Source organism: Strix uralensis, chromosome 15 (assembly GCF_047716275.1).
Source record: "Strix uralensis isolate ZFMK-TIS-50842 chromosome 15, bStrUra1, whole genome shotgun sequence".
NCBI classification, from domain to species: Eukaryota; Metazoa; Chordata; class Aves; order Strigiformes; family Strigidae; genus Strix; species Strix uralensis.
In genome coordinates this window covers 10930067-10939995 of record NC_133986.1, presented here as the reverse complement: position 1 = coordinate 10939995, position 9929 = coordinate 10930067, and positions in this window count along the sequence as shown.

Sequence of the window (9929 nt, the reverse complement as noted above, 5' to 3'; positions counted from 1 at the left end):
ATCCTCCTTCTTAATCTTGATAATGGTTCCTAACTGACAGAATTAATTATATGGCCTTGTTTTGCTCCCCCTCATTTCCCTCAAATAAAAGTGACTAAACTGTTCTCACAAAGTGAGTGGGCGTCTAGGATTTTGTAAGACAATTCTAAGCGTGCAACACACCAATTCTCTGTTGAGATTGGTTGAATAACTTGACTGTGATTTTAATATTCTGTCTCCCTTGGGGAGAATAAAGAGGAATCGCGTAGACTCTCTCTTAAAGGTGAGGGATGGTGAATGCACATTGGTAATTGTAAGAGAGAAATTCTGCAAGAGGTTGTTTTAATTGTTTGATTTTTTAAAAAATTTTCTATTTCAATTACTTCTTCAGACTTTTTCTGAAATTTGTTTCAATCATTCAAAAAAAAAAAGGTGGTGATAAGAGTTGAAAGTACAATTCGTTAAAGAATTCTGTTATTTCACTTATGAAAGAGAAGATGGAGAGGTAAGATGGTCACTGTCCATAACAAATGGAAGAAATACAAAGAACATCTGAGTAGATCTCAAGTGCTTCAGTTTTATTTAAATCTTAAACTTGTGCTGCCTCCAGCAATGACTGTTTAGAAAAAGAACATTATCAACCCTAACATTGAAGGACTCATTAAATAGGATCCATCTTGCCTAACTTCATGAAGTTAAGCACCTAGTCTAAGCTAGTGCCTAGGTTATCTTGTCAATGAAGCAAGATAACCATCTCTAGATGTAATTTGTGCTGTCCCTTTTCTCAAATGATTATAGAGAAAAAATAAATAATTTAGATTATGCATTTTTAGACAGCTAAAGTTAACTGGATGAATTCATTCACAGAATCACAGATTCGTTGCATCTGAACCATTCTGATGCTCACATCATCCTTTTTTTGAGACAGAGGGATGCCATGGAGCACTTGCTATATCTGTACCACCATACAGAGAAGCCTTCTTGATACTGGAGAGCTTTATTCACTATATGAACCAAAAACCCAGATCTGGTCACTGGATAATAGTGTCAAATTCCCTAAAAATTAAAACTGAAAGTAACAGTCTGTAACACCAACTTTATCATGAAATGTGCTCACTTTGCCATTAGATAAATCTTTAAATCAAGGCTAAAAGATGTATTCTGCCTCAATCACAAATTGTTGAACTAGATGCAAGAATACTGGTGTGAAAAGACAGTGTAAACACAGTCACACATCTGAAAGCATAATGCTTAAATTTGTAGATGAAAATAAGAGGTTAGTTTGTTAAAGGAAATAATCTACTTGCAATATAGTGAAATAAAGATGAGTTAAAAATACTTATGTCTACCTACTACTGTGTTTAAGTCTTCCTTTTTTTGTTATGATGTTTTAGACACATTTTTCCATCTTTCATTTTCAGGTCATTCTGCGTCTGTATTGGTCACAAACAGAGCAAAGGAAGCTGCTCATATTAAAAGGACTCTTTTATACAGTCTGCACATCCAGTATCCTGTATATATTGCCTGAGCACCCTTCAGTGTAAGTAAATATTAAAATACCTTTTAAAAAAAAAAATATATATTTGCAGTGCTGCCATGTTGGATATGTTAGCCCAGGAAAATGTCATGTGGCTATACTGTTTCCAATGCCTGAATTACCTGGAAGAGTTAAGTTTGGAGCCGTATGAGCTCAGACTCTCTCAAGATAACTTGTTCTTGCTCATTTAGAGTGTCTAGAGTATGTATACATGGGCACTGATGTTTTTTTCTGTCAACATAATCTGGCTGAGATCACATGGGAATTCAAAGGCTGAGAAAGACTACAATAAATTTCCAAATTCTGGAATAAAATATATCATTAATGTTATGTTGAGATGGACAGTGCTGCTGTCTGATAACCATCTGCAAGAAGCAAGGCACTGAAAAGCCATGGGAGAGCAATGATGTCTACAAGCCAATGCTGTGGTGCATCTCTGAAAAAGAAAAAAAACCAAAATTATACCAGTCAAATAATTATCAGTAGTGAAAGAAAAAAATCTCCTAGATGACTGTGCAAACTGTTGGTTGCCCATTCCACAGAAAGATTAATTCAAAGCTAAAGAGGGAGATCTACTTGGTAGATCAGAGAAATACTGCATTGATCATATGATCGAAAGCTAAAAGAACATAGCAAACTTTCAGGTGATGTTTCCAGTATTTTTCTCCAAATAAAAAGAACCAGTACAACTGTAATTTATATATATATATATGAATTTAAGTTTTGTAGAACAATATTATTTTTGGCTGTTCTTTATAGGAGCCTAGTAGGTGCGAAGAAATATGTCTGCTCTCACTGAGATAGTGCTTAAGGAGAGGAAATACTTTTTGTAAGATCTAATGAAAGAAGCATGTTATGCCCGTATTGCTATAGAAGCAGCTTCTCAGGAAGATAATTTCTGGTGTTGTGCAATGTGTTTTCACCTACTGTTCGATGTAACTTGTCTGTACCTGTTAACATACCTCAGATGGGAAGGCTGGGGTGTACCTTTATCTTATGAGGCAAGTTGTAATAACCAGCTTTCTCCAAATAGGAGCATAGACAAAGCTTTCTACAAATTACATCTGTGAGCCTACACAGAGTGTGGACACAGTCTATAATCTGTACAGGAAATCATTACTGGCTGTTTCATCTCTTGTAGTTCATGGTTCCTAACCTGTATAGGAAAAAGAGAGGGTGCAGTGTCATATACGTAAAGAATGTCCCTCTCTGCTTTCCTTTCCAGGATAATAGGTGCTGTTACTGTGGACACTGTCACAGGTTTGTCTCAAAAATTGCTTTAAAGACATGAGTGATTCCAGGTTTTTCTGCTCTTCTCCAACGTTGCCACTGGTGTGATGGGTCTCTCTGCTGACTTGCCATCACCAGTGAGAACCATGTTTCACTTTCTATTCCATATCACTTGAGATTGGTTTTGTTCCTTTCCTTTCATAATTCCAAAGTCTTTTGTTGCTTTTGCTAAAACATCTTTAGAGTTGCTAGGCTGTTTCTTTGGCCTTTTCCAAATACTGTCTTCATCAGAATATCACTCTCTGGAGATTAGGAAAGGAAGTAGTTATGGTTATTTCTGAAAACCAAAGACTAAGAAATTAAGCAGTATGCAATATTGATCCCTCTCTCCTCACGGACTGACAGTGTGAAGTGGAAGTCAGCTGAGAATATTCCAGGCACACCTAACATGTAAGCAGTTAATGAACTGGATGGTGAAAGGTCAGTTTAGCAATGCTGTGGTACAGGATCATCTGGGAGAGCCAACACTTTCTATGGGATTTCAGCCTCTCTCTGACACTTTCGTGTACAGAGGACAGTGTTACATGTATCCTTTTAAATACTCAGCCATAACTCATATCTCTGCTGGTTTGCATAGATTATATCAAGTAGCAGGAAATAAGGATTCTCTTGCTGTGGACATTACCAGGAGTAAATAAGCTGTTGTTTGATCTGTGTGTTTGATGGTAGGGAGGTGGAAGTGCAGTGCCAGGATCCCAGACAAGAGACTGAAAGGATTCAAATTTTGAGACAGTGCATAATCTGTATGGGATAAGCTATGGCCACATAAAATTGAATCACAGAATCATCTAGGTTGGAAAAGACCTTGAAGATCACCTAGTCCAACCATAATCATCCACTCACTCATTGCACTGGCCAGGGAGAGTCTAAGTGGCCTCTTACTGTAGGCAGTTAACTGAAGTTAGACACTTAGAGTTAGGTATGATGAGTCTAGACCTAAATATTTGGCCTTGTAGAGAAAATGTAGAAAAATTCTGTTCATTGCAATTCTGAAATAAAGTAAGAGTGTCTCTGTATGCAGGGGGAAAGGGAGCAAGAGAGGGACTGGTAGATTAGGACATCATTCAAATAATGTAAAGATCTGGGCATAATCTTAACTCTATTTTCAATTCTTGACATGACCAAGTTTGAAATACTTTAACTATTTCCTGATTTTCAGGTGTTTGAATTTGTAGAACAGCTACTCTCTCAATGGAACAGGATAACACAAGGAAAAGTTATGTAGACTGATAAAGCTTTCAGTTGCTGAATTTCCTACTTCTTGTTCTAATAAGAGAGTAATGCTTCCTGTGGGAGTATGTGATCATGCACTTAATTTTATGTGTAGGTTTTATATAGAGGTGGTATGTGATTCTGTTTTATGTCTTCCCTTTCTGTCCTCTGTTGTAGTAGCAAGGTAATTGCTGTCATGCATTGTAGTAAAGTGTGAGGTGTGAGAAACAAAGATGATGAGAGAAAGCACTTCCCCATTAATGTTACAAAATCTCCTCTATTATACAGCCACTTTACACATGTGAATACAGACGTGTCTGTAACTTTTGCACCCTGCACCTTTCTCAGCTTGTCCTCCCTTTATCCTGTTAACAGTACTAGAAGTTATTCCCTGTTAACATACCCCAGGAGGCAGAGCGTTAGGTGAATGCCTGGTTTCTTTGCTGTGTTGCCCGAGTTGAAGAGAAATTTGAAAAATTAAGTCAGACTATTTGGGTACTGAGTGAGCTATCCTTCCCCACTTACAACATGTAGTAATAGTTCCCACGAACCACCATGCCACAAAGAATATACATTCTTTGTATATTTTGTTCAAGCTCTTCCCTATTCTTGTGACGCAGTATTCATAGCTTGGCTCAAATGACTTTTAAATAGGTTTTGAGTTGCCATGGCTCTGGGAAGCTTCTCCTTCATCTTGATATTCCTACCTGCCTTGTTCAGACATGCAGAGCCAAATATTTAGTGCCTCTTCAGCACTGAATTTGTGACAGGGAATTTCTGGTCTGTTTTAAATCTGGTACTTCGAAAAGCAAGTTGGAATGAAGTAAATGGGAATAATGCAAGGTTTTCTTAAGAGTTTAAGTTGTTAAAAGTGAGGAAAAGATGGTGGGAGAATGCTTCCATATATTTCCATAATTCCTTCAAGGGGTTAAGGCATCCACTCCATGACTGTGCGTGCAGTTACCACCACAACAGGGCATAATCTAGCCAAAAGGGTGTAACATGATATGACAGAAAAGAGATTATATCACTCTTTCTATTCAGCAAGCCTGTGCTGCAAATCTTAAGTCATACACTGATGCTTTTTTGGGGGCAGTAGATAAGATCTGCTATTATGAAAGAACACGTTACATCATATGAAGATGCAAGGATACAATTCTGTCAATGCAACCCTTCTGTTCATACCATAAAACCTTATATCTGTGTTTCAACATAGATATCTCATGCAAACATGCAGTCACAGCACAACTCTTTATGTGACCATCTTGAGTGGTGTGCAGCAGGACGTTACTGGGCATGACCATAAGAAATATTTCAGTCAGAATACAGTGGAGTTTTTCCTCTGAACTTTCATTTTTTTCGCACAGTCTTTGTCTCTTTACTGACCTCCACTAGCTTACATTACTTAATCTTTCAGAAATTTCTGCAAAGTAGCACAAACAGAAAACATCTTTGCTGTGTCATTATTAAGAGAAGCTCTCAACACAGTGCTAGTTAACTAGTGGGGCACACCCCAATAATGGGGAACATCTGGAAAGAATAAGGTTAGTGTCAGTTCTGTGCCACATCAGCTGCTCTGCTAAAGTACCATTTATGAGAGCCTTACCTGAGTCTTTTCTAGACCAGTGTCCAGGACCATGAACAAAGTGCAATGAAGAATTTCTAAAGATTTACTAAAGGTCCTTGCCAGCATTTTTATTACTCCAACAATGTGACTCTGCTGCGTGGCTCTAGAGGAAGAGTTTGGATGAAGCTACATGACACTGGTGACCTCTTCCCTAAAGCATGATCTTCAGTTCATAGCAGAAAAGGGAGAGTTCATGATCATCAGGTAGGCCCAGGAAGCAACAACAGTTGCAATGTTTTGAACTGGAGGGGAATATGGATCAGCATGCTTAGGACTTCTTTTTTATGCATATGGTGTGCTACCTCTTGTAATCAACTTTTATGAGAGCTATAAAGAGTTTAAGAGATGTGCTGTTATACTTTTACACAAGCCCATTGCTACTTACATTTGTCAACTTGATTAATGACCAATGAAAATGATGGAGCATCCACAATTTCTCTGGGCAACCTGTTCCAGTGTCTCACCACCCTTATCATAAAAATTTATTCCTTATGTTCAATCTGAATCTACCCTCTCTCAGGTTAAAACTGTTGCTCCTTGTCCTGTCACTACAGGCCTTGGTAAAATGTCTCTCTACATCTGTCTTATAAGCACTGGTTACATATTGAAAGGCCGTGGACAACATTCTGGTATATTTGTTGACAGATGTCAACCCTGGGTTCATAACACTGTGAAATGAAGTCAGCAGAGGAGCAGAAAAGCATAAATTAGGCATAGGTAACGAGTCTAGCTTTACAGGAATGGGCACCAGGAGATCCAAAATTCTTCCAGACCCATGTGAAGTACAGCGTCTTATCCATAGCACTGGTTTGGCTGAACAGTCTCACATCAGAAGTGCTCAGTAAAACATTATGACCTGATTTCAAGTCCCCACCATGGCAATCTTTCCTGCTTGTTGCTGTGAACTTCAAGAAGTGGCACCGATTCTACTTCTCATTCCTCTAACATGTTGCACCACATGGGCAAGAAGAATCAGAAAAGAAAAAGAAGGAACAGGAGTTATGGGTCGCAAATAGTTACCTACAGATAAAACTTGCATTCTCCTCCTATACGTTACATTTTTATAGATCATGCTTTATTTTGTTTACTTGTATTTTGTTCTGGCTTACTCAGATTAATATTTTTTTTTTTCTTGTGTGTGTGCTGTTTTCAGAGACCCCTGTTTATGGAGTTTTTGGGGTATGTTTTGTGGCTGGCTGCTCTGATTATATCCTTCAGTCACTTGTGTTGTAGAAATTCACAGCATCATCTATTACTGAAATTGTTGTTGTTGCCCACACAACTGTAATGAAAGAGGAACCCATTAAAAAGATTTTACTGAGTTATAGTAATGAAGGAAACAGCCTACACAATCCACTGAATTGATTTTCTACCAGTCTAAAATAGCTAACAGAGGAAGACATTGAATTTGATATGCTGCTTACCAAGCAAATCAATACCCTGTCTTCTTTCTTGCTATTCACTACAATTCAAAGCATTTTTCAGAGGCAAATTGTTTCAAATATATTGGCAGTGGCTTCTTCTGCCAGGATAAAAATGTATTAGCAGATAGGGACACACTGAGTGTGGCAGGAATGCAAGTACTACACAGCCCTTATCTTGGATTAGCTACTAGGACATTTTCCAAATGTGGGAACTGGTCATGAAGTCCATCGGTTTTCAGGTTGTACTCCATGTCAAAATGTTACTCTGACTTTTCAGCATTTGTGCAGGCTAAGGGAGGCTACAGTGAGACTACCTCATACACTGACACACCTAAGATTTTCTGAAACAAATATGATCTTGCATTCTGTTTTCCAGATGCACATGGCACCCAAAATTGTATGTAGCCCTATCCTGTCAAGTTTCTTAAATCATGGAAGAAGGGGATGGGGAGTGATCCTTAAAACACAAATAGGCTCCTACAATTGGCTGGTGATCCTACATCAATAGGGCCCATCGACTGGGGCTATAATTGGCTGGCGACCTGTCAGCAGCGGTGTTCCTCAGGGCTCAATTCTAGGGCCGGTTCTGTTCAATATCTTTATGAATGATCTGGATGCACCATTAGCAAGTTTGCTGATGATACCAAACTGGGAGCTGCTGTAGACTCTCTCAAGGGACAAGAGGCTGTGCAGAGGCATTTAGATAGATTAGAGCATTGCACAGTCATCAATGACATGAAATTTAACTTGAATGCCTCCAGAGGACGGCAACAAAGCTGGTGACAGGGGTGGAAGGAATGTCCAACAAGGAGTGGCTAGTTTGGAGAAAAGGAGGCTGAGGGACAACCTCATCGTTCTCTACAGCTTCCTGAGGAGGGGAAGTGGGGAGGGAAGTGCTGAGCTCTTCTCCCTGGGATCCAGTGACAGGACGCACGGGAATGGCTCAAAGCTGCATCAGGGGAGGTTCAGACTGGGCATTAGGAAGCATTTCTTTACGGAGAGGGGTGTCAAACACTGAAACAGGCTTCCTAGAGAGGTGGTCGATGCCCCAAGCCTGTCAGTGTTTAAGAGGCATTTGGACAATGCCCTTAACAACATACTTTAACTTTTGGTCAGCCCCGAAGTGGTCAGGCAGTTGGACTAGATGATAGTTGTAGGTCCCTTCCAACTCAACTCTTCGACTCTACCCTGTCCTGTCCTATCCTATCCTATGTTGTCACCAGGGGAGAGAATGTTCCTGCTCATACAAATATGAAGGTGCTTTGACCTCCCCATGTCTTTGGTGCCATTCATGTAGATAATGTTTCTCCGCTGCTCAAGAATCTGCCATGACCATGGCATGCAGAAAGAGAACTAACAGAGTTCCTTTGAGAGTCAGCAAATACCACTTATGAGGTGCAACAGCTCAGTTTAGAAAAATCAATGTTCAGATTTTAAAGTGCACACAAGATCCTTTTAGCCCCACCTCATTTTATTTATATATATATATATATTTTTCCTGTTAGATTTGATGATGTACGTACTAACACAAGAGTTCCAGAAAGGACCATAATGCGCGTTTGGTCCTCTTCATCCTAATGCAAGGAAAGGAAGAATGGATTACAGAGGATAAAAATGTGGGATATGTGAGAAACAAGTGGATATCAGGTAGATATCAAGTCATAATTTGATGTTTATCTTTTTAGCAGCTGAGATCTTTTATTGTGAAAAAGCAGATTGCAAAACATCAGAGAGCTGCAATACTGGAAATGCCTAAGTTTAGCTTAATGGGAGGTTTCAATAAAAAAAATGAGTAGCTGTCAACTTGATGTAATAGCTGTGGGTCAGATTAATGAAGTGTTTGTTACTAAATGCATTGTTCCATTGTAAACACTGGCTGATACAGTAACGATTTTTGCTATTATCAGCATTTCTATCCGAGTAATGTCTACAGGCTGATACAGTAGTAATATCATGAGTGCCATACAACCCATGTAAGAGAATCACAGAATCATCATGTAACAGTTCCTTCTCTGAGCGGGTTATGTGGCTCATTTTTGAGTAATTAAAGCTTCAGTTGTCCAAGGGTTTGACATACATCCAAGAAAGGACTTAATAGCCTGGCTACCATTTTAGGTGCTTGAGGGCAGTTCTTAAAATCTAAAGCTCCAGCCAAGCTGTGGCCTATCTCCTGAAATCACCAGTTCTCAGTGTTTCATAATACCTCTCACTAAAGTTCCCAAACACCAGTTTCTGAATCATGCACAGAGGTTGGTTTTGGTTGTTTGGGGTTTTTTTAACCTCACCTGTGGCAGTGTAAGGGCACACACATCTTTCACCCAGTCAAGAAGCTCATTAGGGACAGCTGAGTGGCTGGGTGCTTAGTGTACTAAAAACCTTGGGGGAAAAAGCTTTTCCCTGCCTGTCTTATTGATCCAGCAGTAGCTGCAGCTTTACATCAAAGTTGACGGGAAAATAAGGTAATTTTATATTTTATTCAACAACCTGTGATTCACTGGAAAGGTAAAATACCAAGGGGGTTTGAACTTACTTCTCTTGCATATTGCCAGATTGCCCTGGCCATCTGAGATCCTCAGAAAGGTGGAGAAAAAGATGAAATAGAAAATCTCTTAGTGATGTTGCTGAAGCTATTTAACTTTATGCAGGATTTTAGGGTCAAAGATAAGGAGGTATGAACATAGGACAAGGGGGGCTGAATTCTTCCTCCTTTTCTGCTGAATAATGTTGAGTATTCAGTGTAAGAGGGAAGCTAAAAGGAACAAGTTCTGCTGTACTCCTGAAGGTGTGTACTGGTGCACTGGAGAAGGCTTATCTCAAATGTTATAAAAATGTATTCTGTAAAAAGTACCAGATATGAGCC